The following is a 16,866-nucleotide window of genomic DNA, read 5'->3' as shown; positions in this document are numbered from 1 at the left end:
TACATATCCAGCTATATGGACATTCCAGTTCAACTTTACTACCTTTTCTTGGGTATTCTACTGCAATATTTGGTGGACTTAGAAAATTTTCCTCAACTTTAAAAACTAAAGTTTTCCTTCTGAATTCAACTTCTACAAACATAAAGACTTTACTTCAGCAGTTACAACAAAAATTTTGAAACTGAATCAAACCAAATTAAGAAAATCTTATAAATACTTCTGCAAGTAATCTCCATATCAACATCAAAACTTGGACCTTGTCTCCAAACAAATTGCATGTGTCACCCCTGGAGGAACTTTTGGGGGGGGGGGAGGTCTGTACCGGGCGGTACACCTCCACGCCGCTAATTTAAAATGTGCGCCAGTTGAAACTCCTCTGCTGGAGGAAGTCTGAACTTTATCGACGGTATTAATTTTCAAGTTTCTCAGAAGATGTCACTACTTGGAAAGTTTGGAGTTTTTGAACTGTGCCACTTTTGATGTATTTTTGTTTTACCGGTAGTAAGAAGTGTGAACTTTCTCTTCTAGAGGACACTACTGAAAAACTACAATGGTGCACCCTAGTGCGATGTGAAAGAACTGTTTTTTGGAGAAATTTTTATTTCAAAAGTTTGTTTCTTGTTAAATTTTTTTCTGTTATTGTTTAAGTTGGCTGTATACCCCTCTCTTTCCCCTTGTTTTGTATTTAGCCAATCCCGAATTTCTTTAATTAATTTCTGACCAATCTGATGTATCTTCCCCCAACTTGAATATGCTGCTTATCCCTAACCAATAAAGTTTTGGTGGGAGGGTGTTCTCATTCCAAAAACGCCTCGAACTTTCCGCGAGAGTATATAAACTGCTGATTTTTGGGTCTCTGCGCCACTTCTGTTCCATCTTTTAGTGTGTAAAGTACATAGCAGGGGGCGGGAAGCGCCTCTTTCTTCGGCAGCGGTCAACAACAAGGTAATGGCCGATTAATAACTTCTTTCTTTGCTAGCTCAGCAGTTTAACTCTCGGGGCGGGTCCGAAGTTTTTCCATAATGTAACCTTCCTTAAAATGTAAAGACCCTTGGTATCTATTCTATCTTTAAACTGCATATCGGGATAGAGAGTGCTTAACCCTCTCGAGCTCCCACTCATATTGTTTTGAGGTGAACTTATTTTTTTCTCAACCTATTCTTCTTTAACGTAATGTAAATTGTTCCTTTCTAAAGTCACCTCTTTAGTATGGGATTAGCCCCTGCATTAATGGCCTAGTGCCAAGTAGGTTTTAAACAAATGTATTAGGAGTGCAGGTCGCCTCCTCTCAAGTGGTTATTTTAGAGGTCATGTAATTAACCTTTTTTCTTACTTAATAGACCTCAGTAGGTTGGGTATTTTACCCCTGTATCTATGTCCTTAGAGGACAACTTGAAGGTGGAGTTTGGTATGGCCTTTAATAGGCTTAATGTTGAGAGCGAGTGGCTCTTTCTCGAAAATTGAGTGTTGTATGCCTCGGGGAGGCTTTTCTGTGTAATTTGGAGCAAGTGCTCCTGAGCATGAATGGGGTTTTCTGCCCCTCTGTTAAAACTTATTTTGGAGTAAGGTTGGGCTGATTGCCCAAGAATTGTGAAGTCGGGGCGCGAAGCCCAAATCCGGTAAATATTGTAACTACATTTTGTTGCCTTGCTACTCTGTACCTGCCATGCTTGTTATTTCTTTATTTTGAAAAGAAAATATAACCTTGTTAATTTTACATGAACTCTAATTTCGTAGCTTGAGACCCGTTCACACCCGCACCTTCTTTCACCTCTAACTACCGCAAAAACAACGGTAACAATAATAATAATAATAATAATAATAATAATAATAATAATAGCGTGTGGCCTCCGATGAGGCCTGGTGCTGGTCCTCCCAGCTGATGACGTACGCTCTATGAGAATAGGGCACTACCTATGATGAATCCTAATGATGAAGACGGAACACACACACACACACACACACACACACACACACACACACACACACACACACACACATCCAGCCTCCGAGGCATCGGAATTAACCAATGAAAATTAAAATCCCCAAACCGGCCGCGAATCGAACGCGGGACACTCTGGAGAAAAGGCCAGCACCCTAACCATTTAGCTATGGAGCTGGACACAAATACGAACGCATAACAGGTAGACCTAATAGCAAAAACATTCCACCTCCGTAGCGTAATTGTTAACACTATTAGCTGCTGTCCTCGAAAGCTTGGGTTCGATTTCAGGTACTGGCAGAAATTAAAGATTAGTAGGAGGGCTGGTATGTTGTTAAAAATGTGCATGCAGCTCACCTCCATTGGTGAGAGATGCACCACCTCGCGACGAGGACACGAAGAATTTACATTAATACAGTATGTATCTTCCAATGATGACGAAGAGATGGGCTAGGAATGGTTACCCTTCGAATGGAAGACAGAAATCGATGAAGTCTTTAAGAGTTCATCGTCTTTGCATTTTCAGATATCGTCGGCCCTAAGCCAAGAGTGGGGATGCGACAATACTCTTCCTATCCATTATTTCCCTTAAGGCAGTTCAAGCCTCTCAGCCACATTTTGATATAGGCTACAGTCCATCAGAACAAATTTCGTTGAGTTCATTGTCTTATGTTGACGTGTAAAGGAAAATGAACCTTACTGTACCATACTGTATGAATGCATGTGTGCGCGGCATATTTACCCGCTCCTAGAGTATGATGTATTTAAGGTTCATTTTCCTTAACACGCGCATAGGAAACTGAACTCTACGAAAATTGTTCTGATGGACTGTATATTGTACCCGGATGAGATGGCCCATAGGTATCATGATTTGATATTATAAACTAAATTCGGGCTAATGAGAATATTTTTTTTTTTGCTAGTTGCTTTACGTCGCACCGACACAGATAGGTCTTATGGCGACAATGGGACAGGGAAGGGCTAGGAGTGGGAAGGAAGCGGCCGTGGCCTTAATTAAGGTACAGCCCCAGCATTTGCCTGGTGTGAAAATGGGAAACCACGGAAAACCATTTTCAGGGCTGCCGACAGTGGGGTTCGAACCTACTATCTCCCGAATACTGGATACTGACCGCACTTAAGCGACTGCAGCTATCGAGCTCGGTAATGAGAATATTTAAAGATAGACATAGTCAGTCTGGTGTGGACAGAAAGATTTGAACATTGTCAGGCGTCCTCGTGACAATCTGTCGCCAAGAGTTAAGCCTGTCATAATGGGTGATATATTTCCTTGTCGAAAGCTAAGAGGATTAAATCGAGCATTCAGAACAACAGTGCTGATTGCTACAAGGAAATGAGGGAGCGTTTATTCTTGAACAAGGGGCAGCCCGTGCGTCACGAATACGGAGAAAATGTCGCAATAAAGTTTCCCGTGCCTCCAGGCATCTTGTTGTTAAGTTGTCAGGGGTTGATATTTAAACGAACCGCTGCAGTGAAAGCCAATGATAAAATTTCTAAAGAGCTCCCAGATGCACCAACATGACAGAATACAGTATGAACTCCACTTATCTTCCCAGATAATAATAAATAAAATATTCCAACCACCGAATTGAACAGATGGGATTTTTTAGATGTCATCACCATGTTGATTAATTGTTAGTTTGATGAATTAAAATATATAATGCTAGGAAAAGACCCACGCTGTATTGCTATTGGTCAGGAAGATCACACCAGCACAGACGCCGACTTAGCGCGCGAAAAAGTGGAAGACAGGAATCATGTAATATCTTCGTGATCGCCGAACGATGTGAGATCAGAGTACGACACGTGAATGTTTACCGCCAGTTTATTAAGTGGGATAAATTCAGAGATCCAAATCAACCTGCAAGTGCCGATTTAGGATAACCAACCCCCCTCCATCTGGTATGATCGCGGATGACCCAGGCGGGAAACCATATCGTCCATAAATAACAGGGAGTGGAACCTCACATCATCAGTCGTTTGAAGTAGTTGATACTCTGACACGTTGACTCTGCAAGTCAGTACCTCGGGACGCATTCTAAGTCAGTGAGAGCTGAAAGTACGTGAGTCGTTATGAAAATGAAGACGAACAGTGAGATCATTCATAGTACCGAGTGTTAATAATCAGTATACCTGTATGTTGAAGTTAATTACATTTATAAAGGTTTCATGTGATTGTAAATAAACAATTAACGGAACGCCGAAAGTACTTTTTGAAGGCAGTGTGCGGATCCTGAAGTAATATATTCAAGGTACACGGTGAAACAATTATCTGTAGAAGGAAACTGTAGAAGCGTGGCGATCACTAGACGGCCTAGAAATACGTCAGAAAGTGCCGGTTGACTACCGCGATACGCGCCGGGTCGAATAAAACGACACATCGTCGTAAAGTGTCACAGCTTGTGGTTCCGGGTGCAAGTGAAGAAAAGAATTGTGAAAGTGTCATGGGTCTTTAGGCAAATATAAATGTTTTATTGTATAAATAATTGTAAATTCATAATTAAGGCATTAATAATGGGTAAAAGCCCGGGAGTGCTTTTTGTTAGTAATATAAAATTTCACAAGATGAACGAGTAAACCACTATGGGGCCATGAGGCTTCTCAATCGCCACGAGACAATGGAATTCTAAACAGGAATGAGTACACAAATTTAATATATTTGGGAATGTTATCAAGATAAGACGGGACTCAGTGTAAATTAATCATGGTTACTTAACGTAACGCATGGATCGCTTCCCGAATCCATGATTTATTTAAGATAGACGGACGAACTAATTTACTTTAACGTAACTATGGGTTAGACTAATTAATTATTTGTTTGTGGTATATAATGTAAATATAGGATATATCTTTCAATTAATGCATGCTGTTTGTGAATACTTTGATTGAAGTTCATTTCAAGTGTTAGATTTTTATTTTATGCTAACCCAGTTTATTTTGATTTCTCAATCACTGCGGTGATTATTTGTACTTTAATTAGACAGATTTGTTACCAGACAGCCAGATTATGAAAGTGCCAAGGTGTATAAATGATTTGTTTGGGTACGGAAGGTCATCACATCCCGGTTCGGCATGTAGACTGCTAATTACGACATTATATGTCGCAGAATGTTGCGGAAAACGGCATATCTGATTGACTAAACCTCCTAACATGCCTATGGCATGGTGATCAACGGTTACAGTAGGGATCCTCTTCGGAGGCAGCCCTGTCCAGGGATTGGTGCCCTGCCTATGTGAGTCCCAGAGCACAGTGACCTGGTGTGTAACATCTGGTAAGGGTCGCAGCTCAGGGTTACGAGCGAAGACCTCAACGGAATCTACAGCGGAAAAGGTGGACTTCGGAACGGTGGAGGTTGCGGAAAAGGCAACCCAGTGGCCTACTCAGGGAATAGTATGAGTACACTATTCAACAGCTGCGTCTGTTTCCCAGGTGAGGGGCCGCTGCAAGGGCGTCTGTTCCCCATGTAAGGGACGGCCTAGAACAAACTCTGGGGCTTGCAACCTCAGTTTTAACACTGAGGAGCAGGCTGTTCCTGCTCTCCCACCTAACTTCAACTTACGTTTTCAGGAAGAACTACTCCAGGGGTACCCAGAAATGGAAATCCCTCGCTACCAAGCGAGGTGCAACCAGGCTGTCGGATTCTGGAAAGCCTGGAGCATCGTGTAGGGAAGAGTCGGAGCTTCCCAGAACTTCAATGCAGAAGATTCGACCCAAGAAAAAACACCTTTTGGGAACAGTGAGCATTAACACTCTTCTACAGGCCGGGAAATTAAAACAACTTACCAGTATTATAAGGGAACGGGATATATGCATATTAGCGGTACAAGAGACGAATTTTCTGGACCAAAATTCATTCGAGTCAGATGGTTTCAGAATATATAAATTAAAACATGCAATAAGAAACAACTCTAACATACCAATTCTAGGAACGGCCTTTGTAGTCAAAAGGAGCATTACTGAGTCCGTCATAAACTTCACCCTACCAACAGTGAAGCTCTCACTTCTCCCCTTTAGATCTGGCAACAAATCTTACACAATGATCAACGCACATGCCCCTATAAATGAAAATAACAGGAAACGTCCAGAAGAGGTGGGAGAATCTTGAAGATATAACTTACAATATTCCACAACATCATGTAAAGTGTTTTGTGGGGGACTTCACGCTCAGATAGGCAAAGAAAAGAAACATAGAAAAGTCGTGGGAGATTACCCAGCACACAGAAGAACGAACAGAAATGGCGAAAGACTGATTGCCTACTGTAGACAATTCAACCTGAGACTCATGTCCACATATTTCAAAGCTCTCCCAAAGAAGAAGAATACTCGGATCTCTACCAATACAATGTTGGGTGAATTTCAGATTGACCATGTCGCAATAACAGCACGAAACCAGAAAGAAATCCTAAATATAAAAGTAAGGAAAAGTCCGAACATTGATTCGGATCACTATCTCTCTGAGATAAAAGTAAGATTCCAGCCGAATAGATCTAAACCGAGACAGGAAAGGAAGCCCACGATCAATATAGAGACTCTGGAGCAGAATAAATTGAAATACCAGCAGAACCTCTCCAAACTAAGGATGACAACTTGGGATGAAATCAGAGATTCCATGAACAACGCTGCTGAAGGTTTGGGGAATCCTCCGAGAAAAAGGAAACATAGTTGGTGGAACGAAAAATGTGACGATGCATTAGAAAGCAGACTAAAGGCCTGGAAGAGATGGCATTGGAACAGCAACAGCGAGAACGTGGAAGACTTCAAGGAAGCAAGGAAGAGAACAGCTAGGATCATAAGAACAGAGAAGAGAAAATATGACAGAAATAGGATAGAGAAGCTTGAAGAGGAATTTAAAAAGAAAAACACCAGGGAGTTCTACAAAACCTTCAAAGAAGACCTAAAGTGATACTAACCACCGAATCTGTGCTTCAGACGAACAGACGGCAGCATAGCAACAAATGATAAAGAAAACTGCCAGCTACTGGCTGACTACTTCCAAACGCTACTCAACTGTGAAGAACTGCGTGAAAGATTGCCTGCCCTGAAACTATCCAATGAGAATTCAAATTCCAAACCACCAAGTCTATATGAGATGAAATGTATAATCAGAGAGCTTAAAAACAACAAAGCACCAGGGGAAGGTGGCATTGTAGCAGAAATGTGGAAGATCGGAGAGGAAGTGGCTGCAGAAAGAATACATCACCTCATAAAAGAGATTTGGAAAACTGAAAGGATTCCGACGATTGGAAATGTGCGCTTATCATTCCACTCCTCAAGGAACTTTCAGTCGCGTATAAAATATTCTCCAAAGTGCTACTGAATAGAGTCGAAGAACAATAAGACTCCCTCATGGGGGAATACCAAGTGGGTTTCAGGAAAGAGAGGTCGTGAATGGAACAGATATTCAACCTCAATGGTATTCTAAGGACTACAGCATTGAGGGGCCAGAACACAGTGGTAATCTTCGTCGATTTCCAAAAAGCATATGTCTCAATTGATAGACAGACATCATTTCATGTCCTAGGAAAGTTTGGAATGGACAGAAAAACGAGAGAAATAATAAAACAGACCCTGACAGACACCATCTCAAAAATTAAATTCGCTGGAGAAATCTCTGTCTGATCCATTCCAAATAAAGACAGGAGTCAGACAAGGAGATGGATTATCACCCATCCTGTTTGACATTGTATTGGAGAAAGTAATAAGAACCTGGGAAAACTCTCTGAAAGTAGAAGGCATAGGCCTACAGGGAATTCGTCTTGGGCGCAAGGGACAAAACTTGGAAATTAAATGTCTGGCTTTTGCTGATGATCTTGCTCTCTTAGCTCAAAAAAGATAGGATGCCCAAAGGATGCTGGAGCTTCTTAATGAAGAAAGCAGGCCTCAAAGTCTCCTACAAAAAAAACGAAGTACATGGAGTACCGACATCAGAGAGAGAAAAGCATGGAAGTGAAGTGCGGAAAAATTAGAAGAGTAGAAAAGTTTAAATATTTGGGAGAACTGATCAAACCCAATGGACTAGGTAAGGAGGCAAAAACGAAAGAGCTCGAAAATTGGAACTGGCGTACAGACTGACACAGAACAGGTAAAATAAACGGGCAATATCCTACAAAGCCAAACTTAAGCACTATAACGATGTTGTGAAACCAGAGGGGCTGTACGGTTCAGAATGCCTTATCTTAAATAAAAGAGGGGAACTGAAAGAAATCGAGAAGAAGGAAAGGAAAATTGTGAGGAAAATTCTTGGGCCTCAGAAAACGACGGATGGGACATGGAGGAAAAGGAGAAACGAGGATCTCTACACGTGTTCCGAAAAGATCACGGACTCAATGCGAAAACGAAGACTGAAATTTTACGGACATCTCGTTAGAATGAATGACAATCGCCTGACTAAAAGAATGCTTAAATATATTATTGGATTGAGGAGGACAACGAAATGGGTGGAGGAGGTTAAGAGGGACGCAGAAGTAATTAAAATAACACCAGAAGTGATCCTCAACAGAAAGAAGTTCAGAACTCGAGCAGATGACCACAAATTCCATGAAGAGCAGCGGAAGAACAGGCCAAAATGTGTAATATCTGAGGAGCAAAATATATATGTATATAAGGAGTGAACGAATGAAGAAGTTCTGGGGAGAGAAAAGAAGAAGACTGGCCAGAAAGCATTAAGTTTCACGTGGTCCGCAGTTGGCCAAATTCGGAAGCAAGAAGAAGAAGAATGACATGTGTCCGCGGAAATTATTTATTTCCATGTTAGAACTTACACTCATGTTCATAGAAACCAGAATACCTTGAAAGACTAGAGATAGGAATTTCATACTCACACATGTGCATTAGTACGCTCTGAAGAAATTATTAGCATTTAAACAATGTCGGCCCTCAGGGTCAAGGTCCACATCGAAATCTCGGCGCACCACCACCGACAGGTAAAATGTGCCTGCGGCTCACGTTGTCGCTATAAACCCAAGGTTTTTGGATCAGTGTGACTTGAGCAGACGTGCAGGATACATCGCAGACGTATGCTAAAATCGTACCGTCAAATGAGTGAGTTTGAAGGAGGGCGCATTATTGGCGTGAGAGAACGTGATGCATCCAACGGGTGTGTTCAGGATGGTTCACAGAAGGCCGCAAAACACGGCGAGGCGGGCCTGGTCGCACCAACCAGGCCACCCCCCGAGAAGATCGACGCCCCATCCGAATTGCATTGCAGGACAGATCTGCATCGTCCTCGGCTCTGGCGCCGCAGAGGAACGGTGTAACACATCGTAAATTATCGGGAGTGATGTTCGGAGTCCGCCTCTGTGGTGTAGTGCTTAGTGTGACTAGCTGCCATCCTCGGAGGCCCGGGTTCGATTCCAAGCTCTGCCACGAAATTTGAAAAGTGATACGAAGGCTGGAAGGGGGTCCTCTCAGCCTCGGGAGGTCAACTGAGTAGAGGTGGGTTCGATTTCCACCTCAGTCATCCTGTAAGTGGTTTTCCATGGTTTCCCACTTCCCCTCCAGGCAAATGCCGGGATGGTACCTAACTTAAGGCCACGGCCGTTTCCTTCCCTCTTCCTTGTCTATCCCTCCCAATCGTCGCATCCCTCCGCAAGGTCTCTGTTCAGCATAGCAGGTGAGGCCACCTGGGTACTGGTCATCCTCCCCAGTTGTATTCCCGAACCAGAGGCTGAAGCTCCAGGACACTGCCCTTGAGGTGGTAGAGGTGAGAATCCCCACTGAGTCCGAGGAAAAAACCGACCCTGGAGGGTAAACAGATTAAGAAAAAGAAGAAGAAGATTTCTGACATAGAATGAAACATGTTCTTGTAGTGTTTAGCTAGAATTTAAGCTGACACATGTTTGTATACGCATAAACACTGCCTATACAAATAAGTAATGGGAGTTGGGAAAAGTCCTTTGACATTAGTTGTGGTGTAATTTGCATGTGACTTAACACCCACCGAAATGGTCAGTAGATACTAGCAAGATGTCTTCCTCTCCATATGACTATACTCAGACGTTAATAATTAACAGTTTCTGAGTACTCGATTATTGGCAAGCTAAAGTAGGAGAACGTGGTGGCTTCATCTTGCTTTAAAAGTTTAAAATTCATGTCTGGCGAAAGGTTTCAGTCGGTTTACATGTTTATCAAGGGCGCGACAATTACACGGGCACGTTAAAATTAATAGGCCTACTAATGCCTGGATTGTCTTTCATCTTTAAGTTGGCCTGACATGTCAGATTGCTCCTGCAATCAGAACCACTCATTCAGCTGTAATTAACATTTGTACACGTAGATGAAGAGAACGCTTTACAAGACACGGTTATTAAAATAATGAAAGGAAACATTTCCCACTGTTAACAACATTATACAATACGGCGTATCTCATATAAACTCAGACCGAACGCACGGTGTTTGTTCATTGCGCTACGGCAATTGCCTCAGCCGAAATTACGTCGCGCGAGGCCGCCCTGTTTTAAGAGTGTATACAATCTTATATGAAATATTACCTTATAAAAGATGTTGGAAATGTCGTCCTTTCTCGGTTACACAGGCATTGTAATGTTTCTGATTTCATTCGTAATCTTTTCTTTCAGTTTACCCCACAAGTAAAAAATACACATTAATAGATCTGGAGAACGAGAGGGAAATAGACCATCACTGATCACTCTGTCTGCAAACACTTCCAAGATTGTAAGAAGGGAATCTTCTTCTGTATTAGCAGGGGCTGAATGTTGTTGAAACCACCCAAGCGATTTTTCTTCTTCCGTTAACTGATGGAAGAACGGCCTCAAAATGTCATCTTGGTACATGTCTGCAGTTACTCTCGTCACAAAAAAGTCCAAATTATTCGTCTTGCACTAACAGCACGCCAAACACTAATCTTCTTATCATAATGAGTGACTTCATAAACACCATCAGGATTTTTTTTTACACACCAATAGCAAGAGTTATGACTGTTCACGGGACCAGTAAGATACGAAAATACGGTGTTGCAATGATAACTGTCTTACCATGTTAACAGCTTAGATTCAGACTGGCGACTCATGGTCGCCAGGTCGAACATGTGCAGGCTGCTTGCAAGGTCGAGATCTATTCGCGCGCCTCCCATACTGCAGCTGCCGTAGCGCAGAGTACAAACACGATGCATTCGGTGTGGATTTATATGAGACACCCTGTACAGTTCTCTCAATTTCCTCGTAATGACCAGCGACTCGAACGTCAAGCAGTGCCACCCCGGATAGTAAGCAGATTTATGCCTGTCTACACTCACCTCTGTTGTGATCAATAGCAGATGGCTCTTGACCAATAGCATGTTTGCTTTGCCAGTGACTGTCCACGTGGAGTACTTCAAACGCGTCCCGGTCCTGAAGCCGGTTCGCTTATCAGGCCTCCAGTGTTGCACAGCTGCACGCAGTTCTGTCCAGCCTCAGTCGCTATAAATTTAAAAAATTAATTGTTGATAAAGTTGTGTTCCGAGTTGGGAAAATCCTAGCACTCTGCGAACAAGGAATGTAAACACAGCCGATCAGCGAAGCTTCAAAAGCGTGTCGGTCGTTAAGGAGGAAATTGCAAGAACTATACCGGTACTGGTCCTTCCACTGCTAGGCCATTTAAATATACAAATATTTCTTGGCTCTAATTGATCAAGCACAAGTGCTGAAATATCTAATGGTCCACCAGCCCCTTGCGAACCAGTGTTATGCATCCCTTCACATTTACTACAATTGAAGGGGTCGGGGCAAAAGAGTGCCAAGCAACATTTTTGCCAAAGCTGAGCTGTCGGTGCCATTTGTTGGGGATTATGATAAGCTATCAATAAACACTGGAAACTTGCATGTAAACACATTCAAGTGGCACTGCATGTGACTTTCATCTTGTTGCCCCCAACAGTTCTTAGAAACACTCGGAGCAAAACAGTATCAAGCAACCAGGAGACGCAGATTACCATGGATTATAGGAGGAAGCTTGTGTTTTCGAGTGATTCTGAAGAATATCTCAGTGATGCGGATGTAGACGCTGACTATCTTCCTCACATAGCATGTGAAATTTCCTCTCAAATGGAAGTGAGGTAAGTGTTGCTTGGCATTATTTTGACCATAACTAAAGTTTCCGCCATGGTTGCTTGGGTTGTGTAACTTATTAAGTCATTAGGTTATGTTTCAGGAACCGTTATAACACGCTCTTGGATCTATAGCAAGTGGCTTTTTCAGCTCAAAGTTTACTCAAGTTAGTTTAAGGCCTTTGTTGACCAACATTCGCAAATATTCATTATGTGGCTTGGCACTATATTGCTCCAATTTTAAATCTGTTGCTGTCAGTCATCATTGTTCTCAAGAAGGGTTACATTGTCACTTGCGACCAGAGGTTTAAACGAGTTAACAGAAAAACTAGTGCATAATTTTGCAGCACTCTTGTTAAAGTATCGTTATTAGTTACATAACAGAGGATACAACATGGGTATTTCTCGTACTAAGACTTGGTGTTTTGCACTGTTTAGGATATCCTGGATCATTCAAGGATACCGTAACATTCGCCTGAGAAAGGCCCGAATTCTAGGAAGAGAAATGTTCTTTTTCTTTTTTTGCTATTTGCTTTACGTCGCACCGACACAGATATGTCTTACGGCGACGATGGGATAGGAAAGGCCTAGAAATTGGAAGGAAGCGGCCGTGGCTTTAATTAAGGTACAGCCCCGGCATTTGCCTGGTGTGAAAATGGGAAACCACGGAAAAACTCTTCAGGGCTGCCGACAGTGGGGCTCGAACCCACTATCTCCCGATTGCTGGATACTGGCCGCACTTAAGCGACTACAGCTATCGAGCTCGGTGAAGAGAAATAGACGTATTACGATACAGATGAATAAGGAGAGGCGAAACGAAGGAAGAGAATATGTAGCGCGTAAGACCGGAAAAGTTGTTCCAGGAGCAAAAGTTGGAGAGCTATGTCGCTGTCCCCTGAGATGTTTTGAACTTGAAGAACAACAGATATTGTCAATATTTAATGGGTTTTGGGATGTCGCTGATTTTGATAAGCAAAATGCTTATTTATTTGGATGTATTGGAGCTATTCCTGTAAAACGGAGATACAGGACACCTGAAGGATAGCCAAGCTCCGGAAATTGTGGACATACAATGTAGGCATTCATGACTGTGGTAAAGACTTAGTGTGCATGTTTTTGTGGGATGAGAGTATTGTAGGAGAGGCAGTGACGAAAGAGGTAGTGCAGATTTGAAGTATCTGAAAACGCCGTCGATGCTAAAAAGCTTGTGATTTTTCTGATAAATGCGGGGGCCAGAATAAAAACTGGAATATAATGGCACTCTGGCCTTATTTAATTCACACTAAACGATTTAATGAGATCGAACACTGGTTTTTAACATCTGGCCACACATTCTTGCTATCAGATAGAGACTTTGTTAAAATTGAGAAGTACCAACGAAATCAACCGCCTGTGTACGACGCTGCCGACTAGAAATGTATCATTCAAGAATGTGGGAGAAAGAAGTAGTTCAGTGTAACAGACATGAAACAAGACGACTTTTATGACCTGGCAGCATTAAAAGTTGGACTCCTGAACACCAGTAAAACATGTGTAAGTGGCATGGAATTTAAATTCACAGACGTAATTTGATCATATTTGAAGCAAGTAATCCATGGTTTATCAAACTAAAAACAAGAGTGAATATGGATTTTGAATACTGTAGGGTGCGAAAAAGAGGCAACACCACAACGTTGAGCTTGAAACGAAAGTACACTACTGTGCGAAAAATAAAGAAAAATAAACTGCAAGATGTGTTGAAACTCCTGGACTACGGCCTACCTGTCCATCACCAGTTTTATCTCAGCTTGATTCCTGATTCTGAAGACACTAATGAAGTTGAAGAAGTGTAGGAAAGGAGCAGCTGATCTTTTAGTTTTAATGTTATGCATGTTCAGTTATAAGTCCCTAAATTCCATATTTTGAAAAGAACAACATATTTAAAAGATACAAACAGACATTTTTCCGTGATGGGTTTATATTGATTTATTTAAATTTCTTTTCAGTTGCCAGTACTACCCCGATTTCCACTGCTACCAATTTAAATATTATTGGTGGAAATGTTATTTTAATTGAAGATTGGTGTTAGTTTTCATGTCTGATTAAAATAGTTGAAATATCAGACGTTGTTTCATTATCATAAAATAATATTCCTAAGATAAGTGTCACTCCCATTGGGGCAATAAAGTGCCAAGCCACAGTATTCTGTGACGTGGTATTAAATGTATTGATACAAATAGCAGCCCAAAAGAAATTATGCCTGCAAATCACATACAATGAATATTACTGAACCTTTCAAAGCTATTATTACATCATTCCCGTGAATGGTACGATTTCACGATTTGAACAAACTTTCTAACTGCTCTCCCTTAAAGTTAAGAAAATGTTGCTTGGCACTCTTTTGCCCCGAATCCTTCAATTCTGAAAGACATTGGTTCCACTCCCTAAACCGGGATAATATAACGAGATGTGTGTTTACGGGCTAGAAGACAGCAGGAATCGTGAGCACCACTATTAATTAATTATGGGTATCTCGAATGAAGCCGTAAAACAAGTACAGATACGCAGAACACGTACTTTCAGACTGGAGGTGGACGCACAGACCGGGAGCATGATACTGTATAGGCTAGGAAGTGGGCGTCGTAGGTCAAGTGTCGCAGTAGCTCACAAGGCTAGCACGGTATACGATGTCTGATAATTGACAATACTCGAAGGTTAGAAGGCGCAAGTCACATGCAAGTATTATTTTTAAGCCAGTTGCCTGGGGTGTGGCAAGGCCGTATACTTAATACCGATATTTTTCACAGAATGACTTCTTTATTTGGCCCCGAAAAGGGCCGTTGGTATGGAGCAGAGTTGATAGAGGCTAGGAAACATGTGACAGGATTTCAGTTATCCACGTCGTTTAACGCAGCAGCTGCTCGAACGGGCGACCTCCGTGGTCGATACAGAGCTGCGCGCGATGTTGTAAGGACCGTCTGGCTTTTTGAAACATCTCTGGCGAAACGGATCGGCATGTCTCAGTGATGAATAGTCTAATGTGACAAAGTCTAGCCGGCTCCTGTACATACACCATTTGTTTTACATGGCCCCACAGAAAAAAGTCCAGGGGCGTAGGACCTGATGACCTGGCGGGCCAGGTGACAGGTCCTCCCCTTCCTAACCATTTATCAGGATACGTCGCATGGAGATGGTTCCGGACGACCACCGCCGTGTGTGGTGGAGCTCCGTAATGGTGAAACTACACCCTGCAGCTATGAAGGAGTGGCACATGTTCCAGAAACGGTGGTAGTTAATCTTGGAGAAACCGCAGAAAGCGATGGCTTGTTAGATGGCCCTCAAAGAAATGGAGACCGATGAGGTGATCACCCATGATTCCACACCATGCATTCACGCCTCACTGTACCTGAAAAACTGTCTGTCGCACCCAATAGGGATTATCCACACTCCAGTAATGCATATTATGGCGGTTAACGGTTCCAATGTTGTGGAATCGTGCTTCGTCCGTAAATAAGAGAGTCGCTAGGAAAGCAGGATCAGTATCCACATGCTGTAGGATCCATTGACAGAATGCCACCCGGGCATCGAAATCATGAATCATGACCATGGAGCTCTTGGTGTAAATGCAGATGGTACGGGTGAAACCGGTGGGTATACAATATCCGCATAACAGACGCTCGGATGATTTTCGTCTCCTGCGCAATGGCCCGTGTGCTAGTATGAGGGTTACGCCGGATAGCATCAAACACGACCTCTTCATTGTCAGCAGACGTCAAGGGATGATCTTGAGCAGGCCGTGTCCTTCCCAGGGATGCAGTATCCCGCAGGCGTCTTTCTACACTGCGAAATATCATGCCCATCGGTCTAACTTCTCCATAGATAAGTAACATATCCACATACTCGTCGCTGGAATACATTTCGAGGCACTGAATAAACTTTGTGTTGTGACTTGCTTCGAAGGAGGGGAGTTCGCGCAGCTACATACCTGCCATCACATGTTGTTATCGTTCCAATGGGGCATACATTGCACTACCTGTAGTCTACGAAGCTTGGAACATGTACGACGTAGCTAACTGGCCACAGACCATCATCTCCTCATCCTCGTTCAACCCACCACCATACCCAATGCAACCATACATACGGTCTTTTGCGTGGTCAAATAAACAAATCAGTCCATGAAGCTATCAAGTAGACAACCTTATCACATCCCAGGCAACTGGCTGTTAAAAATTTTCTTATGTTGGATTCGAACCTCATACCTCGAGCACTGTCCACTTTATCTCCACGTCCTCTTGCTACGTTAGCTACTGCGACACATGAACTACGGCGTCCACTTGGCAGCCTATACAGTACCGTGTTCCCAGTCTATGCGTCTACCTCTTGTTTTAAAGTACGTGTTCTGCGTATCTGTACTCGTTTTAAGGGGTTCATTCGAGGTACCCATAGTGAATTTATAGTGGTGCTCACGATTTCTGGTGTCTTCTAGCCCATAAACACACATCTCGCTATATTACCCCGGTTTAGGGAGAGGGGCCGATGTATTTCAGAATTGTGGTAAATGTGAAGGGATGCATAAAACTGGATCGCAAGGGGCTGGTCGACAACTCGGTATATATAGGGCTCTCTAAAGACTTGAGCCTTAGGTATATACGCAACGTCACAGTCTATTGTTTCCGTTGTTTTGATTATTAAATATCTCACAAGTGTATGTCTGGACTATCTTCTGTTATTAAACAGAATGTCGTATGATTTTCTCAGAATTCGATAAATAAGTTTTAACTGCTCCGCCTCTGTGGTGTAGTGGCTAGTGTGATTAGCTGCCACCCCCGGAGGCCCGGGTTCGATTCCCAGCTCTGCCACGAAATTTGAAATGTGGTGCGAGGG

The sequence above is a fragment of the Anabrus simplex genome, chromosome 2 (genome assembly GCF_040414725.1).
Source record: "Anabrus simplex isolate iqAnaSimp1 chromosome 2, ASM4041472v1, whole genome shotgun sequence".
In the NCBI taxonomy this organism is placed as follows: Eukaryota; Metazoa; Arthropoda; class Insecta; order Orthoptera; family Tettigoniidae; genus Anabrus; species Anabrus simplex.
This window is presented reverse-complemented; position numbering follows the sequence as displayed.